Source organism: Natrix helvetica, assembly GCF_964273705.1.
Source record: "Natrix helvetica genome assembly, chromosome: 1".
Taxonomy (NCBI): Eukaryota; Metazoa; Chordata; class Lepidosauria; order Squamata; family Natricidae; genus Natrix; species Natrix helvetica.
Window position 1 is genome coordinate 359,926,447 of NC_138548.1, and position 20,095 is coordinate 359,946,541.

The 20,095-nt window shown below is 45.9% G+C and overlaps 2 protein-coding genes across 6 annotated transcripts in view; both read right to left on the bottom strand.

Annotated features, from left to right (window-relative positions):
- The window catches only part of LOC309398310 (uncharacterized protein), a 120,240-nt gene that overhangs the window by 43,215 nt on the left and 56,930 nt on the right, over positions 1 to 20,095 (bottom strand). The window lies entirely within an intron of this gene.
- Positions 1 to 20,095, bottom strand: part of LOC309398273 (uncharacterized protein) — a 30,644-nt gene that overhangs the window by 4,841 nt on the left and 5,708 nt on the right. Inside the window, exons 1-3 of one of the 5 annotated variants that reach the window (XR_014176375.1) lie at positions 7,658 to 7,999; positions 7,111 to 7,354; positions 2,696 to 2,991 (exon numbers count right to left, since the gene is read on the bottom strand). The exons of 1 other annotated variant lie outside the window; for it this stretch is intronic. The gene's annotated coding sequence lies outside the window, so the exon portion shown is untranslated. Of the gene's footprint in view, positions 1 to 2,695; positions 2,992 to 7,110; positions 7,355 to 7,657; positions 8,000 to 16,963; positions 17,060 to 20,095 lie in introns of those variants that run through there. 3 more of the 5 variants (XM_081965019.1, XM_081965018.1, XM_081965020.1) reach the window with 3 other exon arrangements.

Here is a 20,095-nt window from a genome sequence, read left to right on the forward strand (position 1 = left end):
TAACTTTCCCCCCCCCCCTTTAAATTCCCTCCCACCCCCCAAACTGAACGGGGGAGGCGAGGAGCCCCTCTGGGGGTTTCCCTTCCACCCACCCATAATCCTTAGGGGAAAAGCCCCGTCTTTAGGGAGCCTTCCCTCTGTTCCCAAGGACGCCCAGTCCCAGCCCTCCCATCCCGGGCGCCTCGCAGGCTCACGGACCCTCTGGGGAAGTGGGGCCGAGGGGCCACTCCAGCTACCTTTCTCCTGGCGAGGAAAAGCCCTCCTGGCAGGAAGGGAGCTCAGCGGAAGGAGCCCCAACTGTCCGATCCTCTCCGGAGGACTCCAGAGCCCATGCGGAGCAGAGAACAGCCCGGGGAAGAACGCGCATGCTCAGGCGAAGACAGGGAGGCCGGGGCGGGGCTTCTGCTCTCCCTTCGGGCTCCGCCTTCTGCAAGTAACCACGCCCCTTACTCTCAGGAATCCGAATAGAAGGGACCCTGGAGGTGTTCTAGTCCACCCCCCTCCTCAAGCAGGAGATCCTATCCCATTCCTCACAAGGGATTCTTAAAAGCCTCCAGTGATGAAGAACCCAAAGCCTCTGAAGGCAAAGCTCTTCCACTGATGAATTGTTCTAACTCTTAGGAAGCGTCTCTTTAACTCCAGGTCGCTTCTCTCCTTGATTACTTTCCATCCATTGTTTCTTCTCCTGCCCTCTAGGGCTTTGTAGAATAGTTTCTCTCTCTCTCTCTCTCTCTCTCTCTCACACACACACACACACACACACACACACTTTTCGTTGTTGGCAGCCTTTCAAATGGTTCTTTCTCCCCATCCATTCAGAGCTGAAGAAGCTTCTTGGATGAGAAGCAAAAAGTCTTCAAAGGAAAACAAGAAAGTCCACTTGCCTCTTGAAAAAGCCCCTTTGGGACAGGCGTCTCTCTTTTTCTTCCTGGGATCTTTGGGGGAGGTGGGGATCTTGAACCCTATTTAATCAGAGCTGGGAGGGACCTTGGAGGTCTTCTAGTCCAACCCTCTACTCAAGCAGGAGACCGTCTACAATTTTAGACACCTGGCAGTCCAGTATCTTCTTGAAAGCTTCCAGTGACACAGCATGAAGGGATGGATGAATAACAGAGTTGGAAAGGGACCTTGGAGGTCTTCTAGTCCAACCCCCAATGGTGTAGGAAATCCTATATCAGGGGTCTGCAACAGAGGTTGGTTGCAAATCCCGGGGCTATCGGTTTGCTTGTGCTCATGTGCGTGCTTGCATGTGCAGAAGCGTCCGGGCAGGTGGGCAGAGGCTACCACCACCACCGCTTCGCCCAATCCAGGAGCAATCCACCTCTGGTCTGCAACCTTAAACTCCCAGAGCCACTTAGGCCGGTTTCCTACAGAAAAGGAAACTCCGGGAGCTACAAAACCTGGGTGGGCGTGGCCAACATGACATCACTGACTCCCACCCAGTCACATGACCCTCAGCCACGCCTAACCAGGTTTTGTGTCTCCCCATGATCTCTTTGCTGTGGAAAATAGGCATCTCCGTCTCTCTCATCTCTCTCCCTCCCTCATCTCTTTTTCCCTGTCTATCTCCCTCTCATCTTTCTTTTTCTCTATCTCCCTCTCCCCGTCTTTCTTTTTCTCTCTATCGTCCTCCCCCTTCCTCTCATCCCCATTTTTCTTTCCCCCCTCTCTCTATGTCTGTCTGTCTGTCTGTCTGTCTGTCTCTTCTCACTCTCTTGGAAAGCCCTGCGTGCTCTCCTTGCGGCTTTTTGCTACAGGTTTTTCTTCCTTCCTTTTGGAAATCCAGGCTGGGTGGGGAATGAGCGAACCCGCAGTGGTAAGGCAGGATAGAAAGTAAATTAAAATATAAAAGTAAGACGTGACAGAAATAAGAGATAAAGACCTGCTTTTAAGACATGTACAAAAACAGGAAATGTCAAAAGCCCCAAACCACAAAGTTCAGCTAAAGTTCTTACAAAGCCACGTAGCCATTATACAATACAATACAATACAATAGCAGAGTTGGAAGGGACCTTGGAGGTCTTCTAGTCCAACCCCCTGCCCAGGCAGGAAACCCTATACCGTTCCAGACAAACGGCTATCCAACATCTTCTTAAAGACTTCCAGTGTTGGGGCATTCACAACTTTTGGAGGCAAGCTGTTCCACTGATTAATTGTTCTAACTGTCAGGAAGTTTCTCCTCAGTTCTGAGTTGCTTCTCTCCTTGATTAGTTTCCACCCATTGCTTCTTGTTCTACCCTCAGGTGCCTTGGAGAACAGTTTGACTCCCTCTTCTTTGTGGCAACCCCTGAGATATTGGAACACTGCTATCATGTCTCCCCTAGTCCTTCTTTCTCTTAAGCTAAACATACCCAGTTCCTGCAACCGTTCTTCATATGTTTTAGTCTCCAGTCCTCTAATCCTCTTTGTTGCTCTTCTCTGCACTTCTCCTCTCCTCTCCCACTCAATCTACTTCGGCACAGAGAAGCGTGCCAATAATGGTATCCTCTTTTCTTCAATACTGATTCATTAGCGGGAACACATGCGCCCTGGAAATGCATTGGCCTGTGATGACACCTGGGTGGGTGGGAGGAGCCTCGCACCACCGCCACTAACCGTTCGCCTGGACCAGTGCGATCCAGCTGAATGCCATTTCTTTTTTTTTCCCACAATTTTTCATTTTATTTTTAATTTTCAAAACAAACATAGGGTTTTAGTCTGACAACTTTGGCATCTTTTCCAGAGTTGGATTTCTCACCCTCCAATCCTTCCCTGGATCCACTTCCCACGTGGACCTTCCTGTGGGTCAAAAGGAGGGAGAGCAAAGGATTTCCCACACTCTGAGCATTCATGGGTTCTTTCGTGTTTTTTCGGAGTGTTGCTTGCATCTGATGGGAGATTCCAGATTTTCCCAGGCTCCATGCTTTGTGGCAGCTCCTGCCTTAGGCTGAATTTCTACTATCTGTTGGCAGTTGTCTTGCAAGTAAACGTTTGTTCACAATCTTTTATCCTCTGTTAGAAGGAGAAAGAAGGAGAAAAAAAGTATTTCCTTTTCAGAAATGTAGAAAGTTACAAAATCCCCAGTAAAGGATCCTCAATAATTGAGTTTAAATAGAGGTTTAAGGATAAAGCATAAGCGCTTCAGCTTACTAAACTGTATCCCCAAGTGCATTATGGGACAAGGCACAAAGAGTCAGCACGTATCATGGCTAAAAATGTATCCCTCAAACAAGGTGCTACTGCCAGCAGAGACAAGAGGCGTATTCTTAAGATAGTCAAGAATGCAAGTAAGGACTGTGACGTTGATGCTATTATACATCTTGGCACTAATGATCTATCCCAGAAAGATGTACTTTCTGTGCAGAATGATTTCCAGAACTTGGGGTATGAACTTAATAGTATAGGTTGTAGGCTTATCTTTTCAGAGGTTTTACCTGTATATAAGGAACAAAAAGGGAAGGGCCAGCGTGTAGCAGAGTTTAATGTTTGGCTAAAGGAGTGGTGTAAAAGGGAAGGCTTTGGTTTTATTAGTCATGATGCCTGTAGCTGGTCCAATGAAAAACTGTACAAAAGAGATGGGTTGCACCCATCCAAGAAAGGAACTGAGTTACTTGGCATTAAATTCACAGATTTTCTTGATAAACATTTAAACTGAAGAGCGGGGACAGAGAATTAATAGATACAGAACATCTCTGTCCCCAGCAAACTAAAATTCATAGGGTTATAAATGCATGTAACATAGATGTGTGTGTGGGTAAGATTATCACTCCTGCTGTCAAGCAAAACCAAGCATGTAATAGTGATTGTCATACCATGTGCATGAATCACACAAGTGGCAAGAAAATAGGGGCAGTCAGGCATAACACAGGTTATGTAGACAGTAAACACAAGGTCAATCAAAATGGACTCAAATGTCTATATACCAATGCACAGAGTATGAGGAATAAACAGGGAGAATTAGAAATTCAAGTAAAAGAGGGCAGATATGATATTATTGCCATTACAGAAACTTGGTGGGATGAAACTGACAAATGGAACATACATCTAGAAGGATTTAAATTATTTAAAAGAAATAGACCAAATAAAAGAGGAGGTGGAGTTGCACTATATATAAGAAATAACTACGTCTCTACAGAAATAGAGCACAACAATAATGAGAACTATCTTGAATGCATTTGGGTCAATATTAAAGGTTGTGGGGGAAATGACATTGCCATAGGTCTATACTACAGGCCACCCAACCAAGCAGAGGAAGAAGATGAACTTTTTGCTAGTCAGCTAACTAAGGTATGTAGGAAGCACACCACAATAGTAATGGGAGATTTTAACTACCCTGACATCAACTGGGAAACAAACTCTGCACCAAGTGGAAGATCCAACAGGTTCCTAACAAACCTAGCAGACAACTTTGTTTTCCAAAAAGTAGAGAAGGAAACAAGGGGATCAGCCATACTGGACTTAATTCTCACTAACAGAGAGGAAATGATAGAAGGTGTTGAAGCCATAGGAACCCTGGGGGCAAGTGACCATGCAATATTGGAATTCAACATTATCCAAACACAAGTAGTAGAACAAAGTCAAACTAGAGTCTTGGACTTTAAGAAAGCTAATTTCAATAAACTTAGAGAGAGCTTGGGAAAAATTCCATGGATGAGAATCCTCGAGGGGAAAACAACTCAAGAAGCTTGGGAAATTTTGAAAAATGAGATTAGAAAAGCCCAGTCTAACACAATACCAATGAAGAAGAAAAATAACAGCTCCCAAAAGAAACCAGCATGGCTGCATAAACAACTATCTGACAAACTGAAAGACAAAAAAAGTAAGTATAAAAAGTGGAAGGAGGGGGACATAACTTTGGCTCCCTTTCTGGGAGAGGGGGCGGTCTAAAAATCTAAGAAATAAATAAATAATAAATAAAGGCAGAATATCAGCAAATAGCCCGAGCCTGTAAAGATGAAGTGAGGAAAGCTAAGGCTCACAATGAAGAAAGGCTTGCCACAAAAGTAAAAATTAACAAAAAAAGCTTCTTCCAACATGTTAAAAACAAGAAAAAAGTTAAGGAAACAATTGGTCCATTGCTAGGAGAAAGTGGCAAGAAGGTGACAAGCAACAGGGAGAAAGCAGAACTATTTAACTCATGTTTTGCATCTGTCTTTACACAAAGGGATAAAACAGTCCAACCTATCAAAAGCAGCACCACAAAATTAGGAACACAAATTGAAATAGGGAAGAAAATGGTAAGTGGGCACCTGTCTACCCTAGACGAGTTCAAATCACCAGGACCAGATGGATTACACCCCAGAGTTCTGAAGGAACTAGCAGACGAGATCTCAGAACCACTGAATTATATCTTTCAGAGATCCTGGAACACCGGGGAACTACCAGAGGACTGGAAAAGAGCTGATGTGGTTCCCATCTTCAAAAAAGGGAAAAAATTAGATCCAGGAAACTACAGACCTATCAGCCTGACCTCAATACCAGGAAAGATTCTGGAAAAAATAATCAAGCAACGAATTTGCGAACACCTAGAAGCAAACAAAGTAATAGCCAAAAGCCAACATGGATTTGTCAAAAACAGATCATGCCAGACTAATCTTATTGCATTCTTTGATAATGTGACAAAATTAGTGGACCAGAGGAATGCCGTTGATATAGTTTACTTGGACTTCAGTAAGGCTTTTGATAAGGTAGACCATAACCTACTACTAGATAAAGTAGAAGAATGTGGGTTAGACAGCATCACCACCAGATGGATTGGTAACTGGCTGACCAACCGCACTCAACGTGTAGTTCTCAATGGAACTGCATCTACATGGAGGGAAGTATGCAGTGGAGTACCCCAAGGCTCTGTTTTAGGCCCAGTACTCTTCAACATCTTCATCAATGATTTGGATGAGGGAATAAATGGGGAACTCATCAAATTTGCAGATGATACCAAGCTGGCAGGAATAGCCAACACTCCAGAAGATAGGCTTAAGATACAGAAGGATCTTGACAAACTTGAACATTGGGCACTATCTAATAAAATGAAATTCAATGGTGAAAAGAGTAAGGTTCTACATTTAGGCAACAAAAACGGAATGCACAGGTACAGTATAGGTGATACCTTACTCAGTAGAAGTAATTGTGAAAGGGATCTTGGAGTCCTAGTGGACAACCATTTAAATATGAGCCAGCAGTGTGCAGCAGCTGCCAAAAAAGCCAACACAGTTCTAGGCTGCATCAACAGAGGGATAGAATCAAGATCACGTGAAGTGTTAATACCACTTTATAATGCCTTGGTAAGGCCACACTTGGAATACTGCATTCAGTTCTGGTCGCCACGATGTAAAAAAGATGTGGAGACTCTAGAAAGAGTGCAGAGAAGAGCAACAAAGATGATTAGGGGACTGGAGACTAAAACATATGAAGAACGGTTGCAGGAACTGGGTATGTTTAGCTTAAGAGAAAGAAGGACTAGGGGAGACATGATAGCATTATTCCAATATCTCAGAGGTTGCCACAAAGAAGAGGGAGTCAAACTATTCTCCAAAGCACCTGAGGGTAGAACAAGAAGCAATGGGTGGAAACTAATCAAGGAGAGAAGCAACTTAGAACTGAGGAGAAATTTCCTGACAGTGAGAACAATTAATCAGTGGAACAGCTTGCCTCCAGAAGTTGTGAATGCCCCAACACTGGAAGTCTTTAAGAAGATGTTGGATAGCTATTTGTCTGAAACGGTATAGGGTTTCCTGCCTAGGCAGGGGGTTGGACTAGAAGGCCTCCAAGGTCCCTTCCAACTCTACTATTGTATTGTATTGTATTATATTGTAAGACGCAGTTTGGGCTGAGAGAACATTTCCCCATGGAGGGACAGGATGAAGGCTGGAGAGGGGCAGCCCCACCCCAAGATGAGTCCCCAGGAAGCCTCTTTCGGCTTCAGGGCTGCATCCACCCAGCCGTTGCAGCTCCCCCACTCTGCGGCCTTCCCTCCAGGGTCCACTTCCAACTAGACCAAGAGTGGCTTCTTACAACAAGTATCAATTAAAGAAATTACGCAATTCACTGCATCACTCTCTTGTCAAATTAAGATTAAAATAATTAACATGCTTATTGTCCAGACCAAGATTTAGCCAACATTTGTTTTCTCACCTTTAGAGTTACAATCAAGAGGTCACTTGTTAGCCCTCTGAGTCAAGGCCAGGGATGACCCTCACCACTGACCGGTTTGATTTCTCCTTAGTCGATTGGCCCTTTGTGCAGGAAGCTGCTTCTCCATCTAGGCCACGATTTCCAAATTTTCTAGAATGGAGTCCCAGACAAAGGTTGGTGGAACCTGATCCAAGAACTCCCCTTTCTCCTCTGTGGGGTTCACGGCCAGATCCTCACTGGTCCCCTGCAAGGAGAAATGAAGAAGGCTCAGATGCTTTTGACAGTAATTCTGCACAGAATCTCTAAATGAACTGGAAGAGGCAGCAGAAGGTGGAATTATTTGTTATTGGTAGAAATAAAAGAGGGAGAATCTCTAATTCAAGGAGATCTTGATGAGCCAAAATGGAGAGAAACCACCAAAGTGGAAGTCCAACCGGGACCATTGCATAGTTGTGAGTAGGAAGACTCAATGGAAGGAGAGAGAGATGAGATGGGCAAAAGAACATGGGTGAAAGGGACCACAGAGGGACCTTCTGAAGGAACTTACCCAAAAGATCCTTCCCGGAGCCCCCCGGGGAGCCTTGGCCGGGCGTGGAGGGGGCAGATGCAGCCAGGGGACGGAGCCCCCTTTGTCCCCCTGGAGGGAAGGGAGGGAGCAGCTGATCCCTGCAGGCATCGCCAGAGCCGGATCTCCCCGAGGAAAACCCTGCGAGCCGAAGAGCGGAATCCGCAGCAACCTCCCTCCGGGGGGGGGGGGGGGGGCAAGGAGATCTCCTGGGAGGAGAGGCGGCGTGGAGGCCGGAGAGAGCAGCCCCACCTGCCCCGAGTGGGATCCAGGAGCCTCTCCCAAGGGATCCAGCACCGATCCCCCTCGTGCAAAGCGGGACACGCGAAGGAAAGCGGAAATCCAGCCGGGGAGGGGCTTCTCCTTTCGGGCTCCGCCCTCTGCCCTGGAGCCCCGCCCCTTGGCCGCCTCCTCCCCTTTCCCCCTCCCCCTCCCCCCCAATCTCCCCTCCCCACATGCTGCGGAGCTTCCTCAATTCCTGCGACCTGTGTTCGTGTCAAGCGTTCCTCTGAGCATGGCAAGAGGGTCCCGTTCTGCACGCTGGAAGTGGGGCTGCCTCTCCTCCTTCAGAGAGAGGGAGATTGTTGTTTTAATGAGCCCAGATACTTTTTCCCTCTTCGGGAACTCCGCTCAAAGTCCCAGTAACTTCTAGCAGCAACACAGAGTTGACTTTTTCCTGCCTGCCGAAAGACTTGATGGCTGTTTCCTCCTAAGTGGATAAGAAAGCTTTCATTTTCCCCCCAGGGGCTTTTCATTCAGTGACCGTCGCATCTCACAGTCATCTGCAACAGCCGCTGGGGCAGAGGTAAGGGATCACCCTCCACCCTGAGAACTTAAATGGTGTGGGGGGGGATCTCTGAGCGAGGGGGGGGGGGTTCTGCAGAGACTCACATCCTTGGGTGGGTCAGCTGCCAATCACCAGAACCCTTGGGGGGGGGGCAGGACAGAGGAGAGTTTGGGGGAGCAGCCCAGCTCTCGTGCTTCTTCCCTTGGAGGGAACAGAAGAGGGAAAGAAGCCTGAAAATACTGCTCAGCCCCTGCAAAATGGGAATAGTTTTATTTTCTTTATTTTTATTTATATCCGCCTTTTATTATTTTTACAAATAACTCAAAGAAGGGAACATATCTTCCCCCGCCTATTCTCCTCACAACAACCCTGTGAGGTGGGCTAGGCTAAGAGAGGGACTGGCCCAAGGTCACCCATGGCGAAGAGGGGACTGGATCCCATGGCCTCAGGCTTTCTAACGCAGGGCCTTAACCACTAGGCCGTACTGGATGTCCTGGGGGTTGGTTTGGAATGGTCATTCTTAAAGATGGGGGGACTTCAGCTCCCGGGATTCATGCCAGTTGGGGGGTCCTGGGAGTGGACATCCACACAGCTTCAAAGTTGTCAAGGTTGAGAAACACGGATGTTGACATACACATGCATGTACCAATACCCGTGTAGACACACATATGTGTTTGAGGATAATGAACCTTTAGGAAAATTATGCTCTGCTCCAGAAGGAGAAATGTAAGAATTCAAATCCACGTTCAAGGCCAGAAGTTGTTGAGTGTGGCTGGCAGGGCCCTTGCTCACTTTTGAAAGAAGCACCTGATGAAGGGGACACAAACCATTATCAAAGTTGTAATTAACCCTGATCTTGACCGTTTTCATTTGCCACCTAGCGGGACCCAGGAAGTGTGAATTTTCTGCAGGATTAGAGGTTGGGGGGGGGGTGGTGTTTGTGTGTGTGTCAGATGCCAGTTTTTTTGCTTCTCTTAATGTTGCTTTTACTTTTGTTGTGAGCCCACACACACCCTGCTGTGTTTCACAAGAGTGGCGGCCATAGAATGAAACGGATGTCTTCCCAACAAGGCAAATCGTTCACTCTGCTGGGTGATATTGGTGGTTTCTAAATTAGGTAATAAATGCAAATCAATACGTTACAGGTGACCCTGAACGTATGGTCCTCTGCCCATCATGGACCTCCGTCATAAAGTACCTTTTTTTGGGGGGGAGGCTCTCTTGTACCTTCAAAGGGTCTCAGGTTGATGTCTGCCTGTGGTGAGCCCCCATGGCTGCCTCTGCCCTCCAGCTGTGCCTGATGAGCTCTGGGCTGAAAGGGGGGACCGACCCAAACTCAGCCTCTCCCACTTGAGCTGAGAAGGGAAGGAAGCACAGAGAGTCCCACACAGGAGGGGCCACAAGTAATGAAACCCCCTTTGTGGGCAGGAGGAGCTGAAGGCTGGCAGATGGAGATGGTGTGTGTGTGTGTTTGTGTTTCTGTGTAGGAATTAGCAGTGTGAAACAGGCACACTGGGCTCTTTTTCCTACGTTCAGTTGACCTTCTTCCCAAAGAGCCTGAAATCCATAAGGAGAAAGAGCCTCCATCAGACCTGAGGAGCATCCGGGTACCAGGCGCCTCTGGGGAACCAGGTGTCCGGATCAAGGGGCTCACAGGGGGCGGGGAGATGCCAGAGGCCCCACTGAAGTAGCCAATAGGAGTCAATGGCAGATCCAACATTGGTGTGGGAACAAGGTCACCATGGTATGTGTGCAGATCAGTTTTCCTGATTGGAACACATATATGGAATTTGGGACTGGAATAAATTGAGTAGTAAATGCGGGTTGAGATGGATGCCCACTGGGAGGGCCCAAATTAGAAAGCTGTGTTTGCAATGACAATAGCAATGCTTAGATCTTAACAGGAACTTTCAAACTGAGGAAGTTACTAGCAGCATAGGAAACACGTGGTGAAAGCGCTTAAGCAGGTATAGCTAAAAATAACCATATTAGGAGAAATGCTTCATGTAACCAATAATATATTATTTCCTTATACGCTTTTAATAAAAGGGGGTTACAGATTACGCTCTGGGCCACTCATACATCAAGGAACCTTGTGTGTTGTCTTCATTATGGGTGGTCCACTCTTTGTGGGGGGGCAAACCCGCAACTGGTGACCCCGACGTGATTCATCAGAATCAGTCTCGGACCGTCTGTACCTACTCACCTGGAAGAGGCTGGCCTTTCGACCTGTCTGAAACACGACCGGTTACCCGTAAGTATAGGCGGAAGATTCTCTTATGGGCAAGTTTGTACATTTGCAAGAGTTGGGAGAATCAACCGAATCCTCCACTAAAATTGCCTCAAATGGAGGGAAATCTCTCCCTCGTTTGACAAAAAGGAGTTAATTGGCCTTCTGTCTTAAATTTGGAAACAGTGTCCATAAAATTTCGACATGGACAAAATTGGGGGAATATTTCCATGCGGCTCTTAGAGCCCCAGTCCAAATTTTGACTGCGTGGCACGTAGTCATGGAATGATTCATTATAAATTTGATAATCAGGTGCCTGCAGAAGCAATACCTCCCCTGTACGATTCTGCAATGGCTTGCGCTCATAGTAACTGCTTTATTACAGGAAACCTCAAGAAAAGCATTATTTTAAAAGAGAGTGTAAAAATCCAAGGAGGGTCATGTCTGTAACATCTCGCCCTCTCTTTCATCAGGGATCAAAACCCTAGTACAAAATGATTTATGTGTCTCTATTTTTCTCCCTGTCTTCCCCGAAAAGGGAGCCTGTCGTTTTAAAAAACAATTTTTTCCTTTCCTCTCACCCCCCTCTTTGCCCCTGGTGAGAAGGCAGGAGGGGGGGGGGCTGTGTTCTTTTCACCATTTTTTTTCTTTTCTCTCCCTGCCGAACAAGCCTGCGAGAGAAAGGCAGGGTAAAGGGTGATATTTGATGCCTGCAATCGCAGTTTTTAATGCAACTTTGACTTTTGGAAATTTTTGTTATTTTCATAACCAATTATATTTCAGAGTATTGACTCAAATTATCTTATCTAGATTGTTTGTTTTATTTTTGAAGAAGTTTTTTTTTACTCTTTTATGTTTTTATGTTTGCGTGCACTTTGCATACTTAACAGATGGCACTAGAAAGACAAATTGATAATGAGGAACTTTCTCTGAAATTGGCTTATGAAAATGCTAATAGGGATTGTCAAAAGGTTCTTCAACCTATAGCAAATCGTCCCGGGGTTACTTTAGCTGATTTCCTTCAGGCTTGTCGCATCGTGGGTACAACTGACCACAAGTTGGGGGCTCTTGCTGTTGCGTTGCAACAAAATGGCGCATTTCCTGCTTCTTCTTCCTCTGCTTCTTCTTCATCTGCTTCTTCCTGCCCTACCGGAAATTGTTTTAATTGTGGGAAACCTGGTCATTTCAAGGTTTAGTGCCGCGCCCTTGGGGGCGGTGCAAACAGGAACAATCTACAAAAAAGCTCCATACCAAAAACTGTACCTTTCCTCTGGAACTCTATGCATCTTTGCTAGCATTTCAACAATTTTCTGATCAGCCTTTTAATTTCATTTTGGATAGTCTGTATGTCTCTCAAATTATTTCTTCTATCTATGAAGCTTACCTTTCTCCTTCTATTGAACCTACCTTGTTATCCCTTTTTCTTTCCCTACAAACTCTTATTTCAAAAAGACAACACTCCTTTCATGTTTCTCACATCAGAAGCCATCAGCCTTTTCAAAGGCACTTATGAAACAATTTGATCTCTCTTCAACAGAAGCGGCTGCAATCATTCAACAATGCCCCACATGCAGTCGTCAAGCACATTCAGTGCCTATGGGAGTAAATCCCAGGGGCATTGAATCCTGACAGATCTGGCAAATGGATGTCACCCAATATGCTTCATTTGCCCCGTGGAAATATCTACATGTTTCCATTGACACTTATCAACCACTGCATTCGTACCTTTGCAATGTTGGGACGCCCAATTGAACTGACTCACAAACATGCCCTGAATAAATCAAAAGAGGAAAAATGCCTCGGCCTCCCAGCCCTGCAAAACAAACTCAATCCTTGTTTATTTACTTTGAATCAATTGAATTTTTCAATTTCTAATTCGACCGCTTATCAGAGGCATTTTCAACAAAAAACAAGTTTGCCTCTCTGGTATATTTACACCAATTACCAGACAAAACATGGTTAGGACCGATTACTTTAATTACTTGGGGGTGGGGCTAGGCTGCTGTGTTTACATCTACAGGGTCCAGCCAAAGATGTCGTGCCACCAACCCCTGACTCCTATCCCAGAGATGGCAACGGTGACTCTACACCAACCCAATCCTGTCATGCCAGTCATCCAGTGACATGGGGAGATGTGAAGAATTTAACCACCAAAGCGCACCTAAGAATTTGTGTGCTGCAATTTTTGTGTTTGATTGATAATAACTGTATATTGAGCTGTCATATCACCCAGACATTCGCTTGAACAACACATGAAACAAGACTTATGGGTACAGCTTGCATACATCACACAAACTGATGCCTTTTGTTTGTCTGAAGTGTATATATGGAAAATTTGCTTTCTACATGTTTAATTCCAAAACCACATCTCACGTTGGCCCAGAGTCAGGTTTATGCTTTGTATGGACAACTGCAGGGATATCCCTCTCCTGATAATAGCTCCTTTTCTAGCCTTTGTAAGAAGATGACTTTACAAACCATCACACTATGAACAAAAATTACTCAGTGACACTTTTTATCTCAATTCCTGCGGAACTGTGCATCAAACGGAATAATTCTGCCACAAGGAAGCTCTCCAGCATTACAGAACCTGCACAAAAATCCTTCCACTGCCTGGCGCCTGCCCTGAGGAACCATGGTCTCCAACAATCCTGTGCAAACATGGAAGGGGATGGACCTCTCTGATGCCTTTAGTGGATGGTGGTCAAAATTGCCTGGTTTGCAAACTGTAGTTGTGCTTATTGGAATGATTGCTTTAGGCTGCATAATATTACCCTGTGTTTTGCCAATCTTTGTATGTACTATCTCCAATAGTTTGTCATTATTGGCTGAAAAAAGGGTAACAGCACGAGTTTATGCGTTGCTACACACTCATGGCTCCTATCAAATCCTGCCTTAGGAAGATGAGGTGTCTGCAAAAGTTCCCCTCACCTTAAACAGTGAGGATGAGAACAAGGACACCACTGAACAAGCCTCTGGCAGCATCCCCTCGCTCACTGCACCCTTCGCATTAACCAATTGAGAAGGGGACGAAGAAGAGTGTCTTTAAAAAACAAAAACAGAGGAGATGTGGGAACAAGGTCACCATGGTATGTGTGCAGATCAGTTTTCCTCATTGGAACACATATATGGAATTTGGGACTGGAATAAATTGAGTAGTAAATGCGGGTTGAGATGGATGCCCACTGGGAGGGCCCAAATTAGAAAGCTGTGTTTGCAATGACAATAGCAATGCTTAGATCTTAACAGGAACTTTCAAACTGAGGAAGTTACTAGCAGCATAGGAAACACGTGGTGAAAGCGCTTAAGCAGGTATAGCTAAAAATAACCATATTAGGAGAAATGCTTCATGTAACCAATAATATATTATTTCCTTATACGCTCTTAATAAAAGGGGGTTACAGCTAACGCTCTGTGCCACTCATGCATCTAGGAACCTTGTGTGTTGTCTTCATTATGAGTTAGCCCACTCTTTGCGGGGGGGGCAATCCCGCACATTGGGAGCACATCAACAACTACGGTGCATGGACTGCAGAGTACGGTACCACCTGGCGGGCCATTTTGACTCAGTCCATGCTCTAAAAACACTCTTCTTCATTATTTTGAACAATGCTTTTATTAAGGATAATATTAGCATATCAAACAAAGAAACTCAATACAAATACTGTATGTCTGTGAATATAATCTGTGTGTATGTGTTTGAACATATGAAAAAGCAAAAAAAAAAAAATCCCTCCAAAAAAGATAGTAAGAAAAAGAAACTTCCCCTCCTCATCCTCAGCCAGCATATTCAACAGCAACGCTTTATCCCTAAATGAACCATGAGATGCATCTTCCTTCTACCCTTCATCCCATTTTCTGCTCTCTAAATCTTCAGTTCTGCTTATTGATCAACAAAGGTCCATTAAGAATGAACAAAAGTACCTGGGTGCCTTGACTGTAACAACGTATGACCGGAAATCCATTCCCACTTGTGGTCATAAGTCAGGGACCTCCTGTCCTCTGCAAAAGTTTACATCCTTACACACTCATAACTCTTTTGTATAATCACTCTGTTACTAATGCTGCTTTGTCAACAAAACATCCTCACACTCGCAACGCTTACACTATTTTTCCACATTGCGTACTCTCTGATGAGATTTGAATTTGCTTCAGTAGAAAAAAAACATTCTCCCCACACCAGCAATTTTTAGGATTTCCCTTCTGTCACTGTGTGATGTTTCTGCTGAATTAGAAGATTCACCAGATTGAATTGAATTGTTCACAAATAAACAGGTTTATCTCCGGTATGGACTTTCTGGTGCATTTTGATTTACAATGAAAAGGTTTCAAACCCTCCGCACACTTGTGTGGCTACTCTCCTGTGTGAAGTCTGGTGTGCATGCGAATTGCTGAAGGATGGGCAAAACATTTCCCACACTCCAGACATTTATACGGTTTCTCTCCAGTGTGGATTCGCTGATGCATCACAAGAGAATCTTTTCGAGAAAAACATTTATTACATTCTGAGCATTTATGGGGCTTTTCTCCTGAATGGATTCGGCTGTGACTTCTAAGGGAAGACGAATGAGCAAATGCTCTCCCACAGTCAAAACATTTGTAGTTTTTTTCCCCCGTGTGAGTTTTCTCATGACTTCTAAGGGCTGATGAGGTACGATAAAATCTTCCACATTCGTTGCACTGATGTGGCTTCTCCCCTGTGTGGGTTCTATGATGTCTCCAAAGGTCTCCATTTTGAGCAAAACTTTTTCCACATTCTACGCATCTGTATGGCTTCTCTCCCGTATGGACCCTCTGATGGCTTCCCAGGTGTTGTTTTTGGGAAAAGCATTTCCCACACTCTACACATTTGTAGGGTTTCTCCCCTGTGTGGATTCTCTGATGAATTTGAAGCACTCCTGGGGAAATAAAACTTTTCCCACACTCCCCACATTCATAGGGTTTCTCCTCTTTGTGCCCCTTCTGGTGTCTCCGAAGTTCAGAAGAATCCACAAATCGTTTCTCACATTCTGGACATTCAAAGGGTCTCTCTCCAGTGTGGAGTTTCTGATGTGAAAGAAGGCTTGACTTTAGTCCAAAGCATAAGTCACATTCCTCACATTTATAGGGTTTTAGTTTTGGGGGGCTCCTGAGATCTTTGGAGTTTTTCCCAGAGTTGGATTTCTCGCCCTCCAAACCTTGACTGGATCCACTTCCCACATGGACCTTCCTGTGGGTCAAAAGGAGGGACCTGCGAGCAAAGGATTTTCCACACTCTGAGCATTCATGAGGTTTCGTGTGGTTTTTTGGAGTGCTTCTTGTGTCTGATGGGGGATCCAAGAGTTTCCCCCCCTCCATCCTTCCTCTTGGCTGCTGCTTTGTGCTGATTTTCTGCTGTCTGTTGATAGATGCCTTGCAAGTGAATCTTTGGTCACAGTCTTTTACTCACTGTGAGATGAGGGGGAAAAAGAGGAGAAGTAAATTTCCTTTTACGAAATGTAGAGAATCACAAAAGTTTTCCCTTGGAAGGGATCATGAAAGTCTTCCAGCCTGACCCTGGAGGTCTCTGACATCAGACATTGCTTGCATCCTTACCACTTATATTGATATTGTTTCCTGGTTGCTTATTTGTACCCTAGGACTCTCACTAAGTGTTGTACCTTATGATTCTTGATGAATGTATCTTGTCTTTTTATGTACACTGAGAGCATCTGCACCCAAGACAAATCCCTTGGGTGTCCATTCACACTTGGCCAGTAAAGAATTCAATTTCTATTTCCAAATTCTAATTCTAATTCTATTCTATTTTGAAGCTTCCTAACAAGACCGGCCTCCAGTCCAAAGGACTCTCAAAGGGGTCCTGTATGAACCTCCACATCAGTACAAAACAAAACAAAACAAAACAATAATAACAGTTGGATTTTTAAAGGTTTTCTTCCGTTTCGCCAAACAAAAACAAGCGAAAGCAAAGAACATCCGCTTTTTCTCTCCCTTTAGATTAAGAACAAAGAGAAAAGGACCTTTTTCGGGTTGGGGGATCCTGAGCTCAGTTCAAAGCAACTTAACTCCCCCCCTTTAAATTCCCTCCCACCCCCCAAACTGAACGGGGGAGGCGAGGAGCCTCTCTGGGGGTTTCCCTTCCATCCCCCCATAATCCTTAGGGGAAAAGCCCCGTCTTTAGGGAGCCTTCCCTCTGTTCCCAGGGACGCCCAGTCTCAGCCCTCCCATCCCGGAAGCCTCGCAGGCTCAGGGACCCTATGGGGAAGTGGGGCCGAGGGGCCACTCCAGCTACCTTTCTCCGGGCGAGGAAAAGCCCTCCTGGCAGGAAGGGACCGCAGCGGAAGGAGCCCCAACTGCCCGATCCTCTCCGGAGGACTCCAGAGCCCATGCGGAGCAGAGAACAGTCAAAGGAAGAACGCGCAGGCTCAGGCGGAGACGGGGAGGCCGGGGTGGGGCTTCTGCTCTCCCTTCGGGCTCCGCCTTCTGCAAGTAACCCCGCCTCTTACTCTCAGGAATCCGAATAGAGCTGCAGGGGACCTTGGAGGTCTTCTAGTCCAGCCCCCTCCTAAAGCAGGAGATCCTATCCCATTCCTCACGAGGTATTCTTAAAAGCCTCCAGTGATGAAGAACCCAAAGCCTCTGAAGGCAAAGCTCCCCCTTCCTTTCCCCTCCCCCCATTTCCCTTCTCTGCTCTTTTCCGGCTTCTCTGTTTGCTCCTCAAATGGACACCTAACATGAAAAAACGTCATCAAAAAAGCAGAACAAAGAATGTTCTTTCTGCCCCAACTCAGGTAGCTCAATCTGCCCAAAGAGCTGCTGATTCTGTTCTACAGAGGAATTATTGAGCCTGTCATCTGCAACTCCATAACTGTTTGGTTTGCTTCTGCAGCCCAACAAGAGAGACACAGACTTCAGAGGAGAATTAGAACTGCAGAAAAAACAATTGTTGCCAACCTGCCTTCCCTGGAGGACCCGTATACTGCACCAGTCAAAAAGAGGGCTGTGAAAATATCTGTAGATCCCTCAGATCCTGGACATAAATTGCACACCAAGACAACTAGACACAAGAACAGTTTTTTCTCCAACGCCATCACTCTGCTAAACAAATAATTCCCTCAACACTGTCAAACTATTCAGAAATGCTACATTACTATTAGTCTTCTCATCGTTTCTATCACCCACCTCCTCCCACTTATGACTGCAAGACTGTATCTTCATTGCTTGCATCCTTGCCACTTGCATTGATATTGTTTCCTGGTTGCTTATTTGTACCCTAGGACTCTCACTAAGTGTTGCACCTTATGATTCTTGATGAATGTATCTTGTCTTTTTATGTACACTGAGAGCATCTGCACCCAAGACAAATCCCTTGGGTGTCCATTCACACTTGGCCAATAAAGAATTCAATTTCTATTTCTAAATTCTAATTCTATTCTATTTTGAAGCTTCCTAAGAAGACCGGCCTCCACTCCAAAGGACTCTCAAAGGGGTCCTGTATGAACCTCCACATCAGCACAAAACAAAACAAAACAATAATAATAGTTGGGTTTTTAAAGGTTTTCTTCCGTTTCGCCAAACAAAAACAAGCGAAAGCAAAGAACATCCGCTTTTTCTCTCTCTTTAGATCAGGGGTGTCCAAACATGGGAACTTTAAGACTTGTGGACTTCAACTCCCAGAATTCCCCAGCCAGCTGGCTGGGGAATTCTGGGAGTTGAAGTCCACAAGTCTTAAAGTTCCCATGTTTGGACACCCCTGCTTTAGATTAAGAACAAAGAGAAAAGGACCTTTTCCGGGTTGGGGGATCCTGAGCTCAGTTCAAAGAGACTTAACTTTTCCCTCCCCCTTTAAATTCCCCCCACCCCCCAAACTGAACGGGGGAGGCGAGGAGCCTCTCTGGGGGTTTCCCTTCCACCCACCCATAATCCTTAGGGGAAAAGCCCCGTCTTTAGGGAGCCTTCCCTCTGTTCCCAAGGACGCCCAGTCCCAGCCCTCCCATCCCGGGAGCCTCGCAGGCTCAGGGACCCTCTGGGGAAGTGGGGCCGAGGGGCCACTCCAGCTACCTTTCTCCGGGCGAGGAAAAGCCCTCCTGGCAGGAAGGGAGCTCAGCGGAAGGAGCCCCAACTGTCCGATCCTCTCCGGAGGACTCCAGAGCCCATGCGGAGCAGAGAACAGCCCGGGGAAGAACGCGCAGGCTCAGGCGGAGACGGGGAGGCCGGGGCGGGGCTTCTGCTCTCCCTTCGGGCTCCGCCTTCTGCAAGTAACCACGCCCCTTACTCTCAGGAATCCGAATAGAAGGGACCCTGGAGGTCTTCTAGTCCAGCCCCCTCCTAAAGCAGGAGATCCTATCCCATCCCTCACAAGGGATTCTTAAAAGCCTCCAGTGATGAAGAACCCAAAGCCTCTGAAGGCAAAGCTCTTCCACTGGTGAATTGTTCTAACTCTTAGGAAGCGTCTCTTTAACTCCAGGTCGCTTCTCTCCTTGATTACTTTCCATCCATTGTTTCTTCTCCTGCCCTCTGGAGATTTGTAGAATAGCTTCTCTCTCTCTCTCTCTCCCTCTCTCTCTCTCTCTCTCTCTCACACACACACACACACACACACACAAACACACACACTTTTCGTTGTTGGCAGCCTTTCAAATGGTTCTTTCTCCACATCCATTCAGAGCTGAAGAAGCTTCTTGGATGAGAAGCAAAACGTCTTCAAAGGAAAACAAGAAAGTCTACTTGCCTCTTGAAAAAGCCCCTTTGGGACAGGGGTCTCTCTTTTTCTTCCTAGGATCTTTGGGGGAGGGGGGGATCTTGAACCCTATTTAATCAGTCAAGGCAGTGAACATATCCCACCCGCCTTCCTTCCCATCTCTGGAGGGACCTGAAAATGGCTCTCCGTCGACGGTCACCTTCCGACCTGACTGAGCTGGAGAGGATTTGCAAGGCAGAAAATCCCACGATCCAGATGTGCAAAGTTCATACCCAAAAAACACTGGAGGCTGTAACTGCCGCCAAAGGTGCTTCAACAAAGGAACTGAGTGAAGGGTCTGAATACTTATGCCAATGTCTTATTTCAGTTTTTTTCTTTTTTAATACATTTGCAGACATTGCTAAAATTCTGTTTTCATTTCTCATTATGGCACACTGAGTGCAGATTAATGAGGGGAAAAGTGAATTTCAATAACTGCACAATCAGGGGGCAGCATAAGAAAGTGGGCAAAAGTCAAGGGGGCCTGAATGTCCTAAGTGAGATGGGGTCCCATTAATCCCGAGCGTCTCAGGCACATTTGGGCAGCCACCCATCATCTGCCCTTAAGAGCAGGGGGTCCATCCGAATCACCAAGAGATTTTTTCCTAAAGTTAATGGCAAATCTCCTCCTTTTCATTCAATCCCGAAGTCGGAACTATCCAGCTAGGGAGGAGGGAGCCAAAA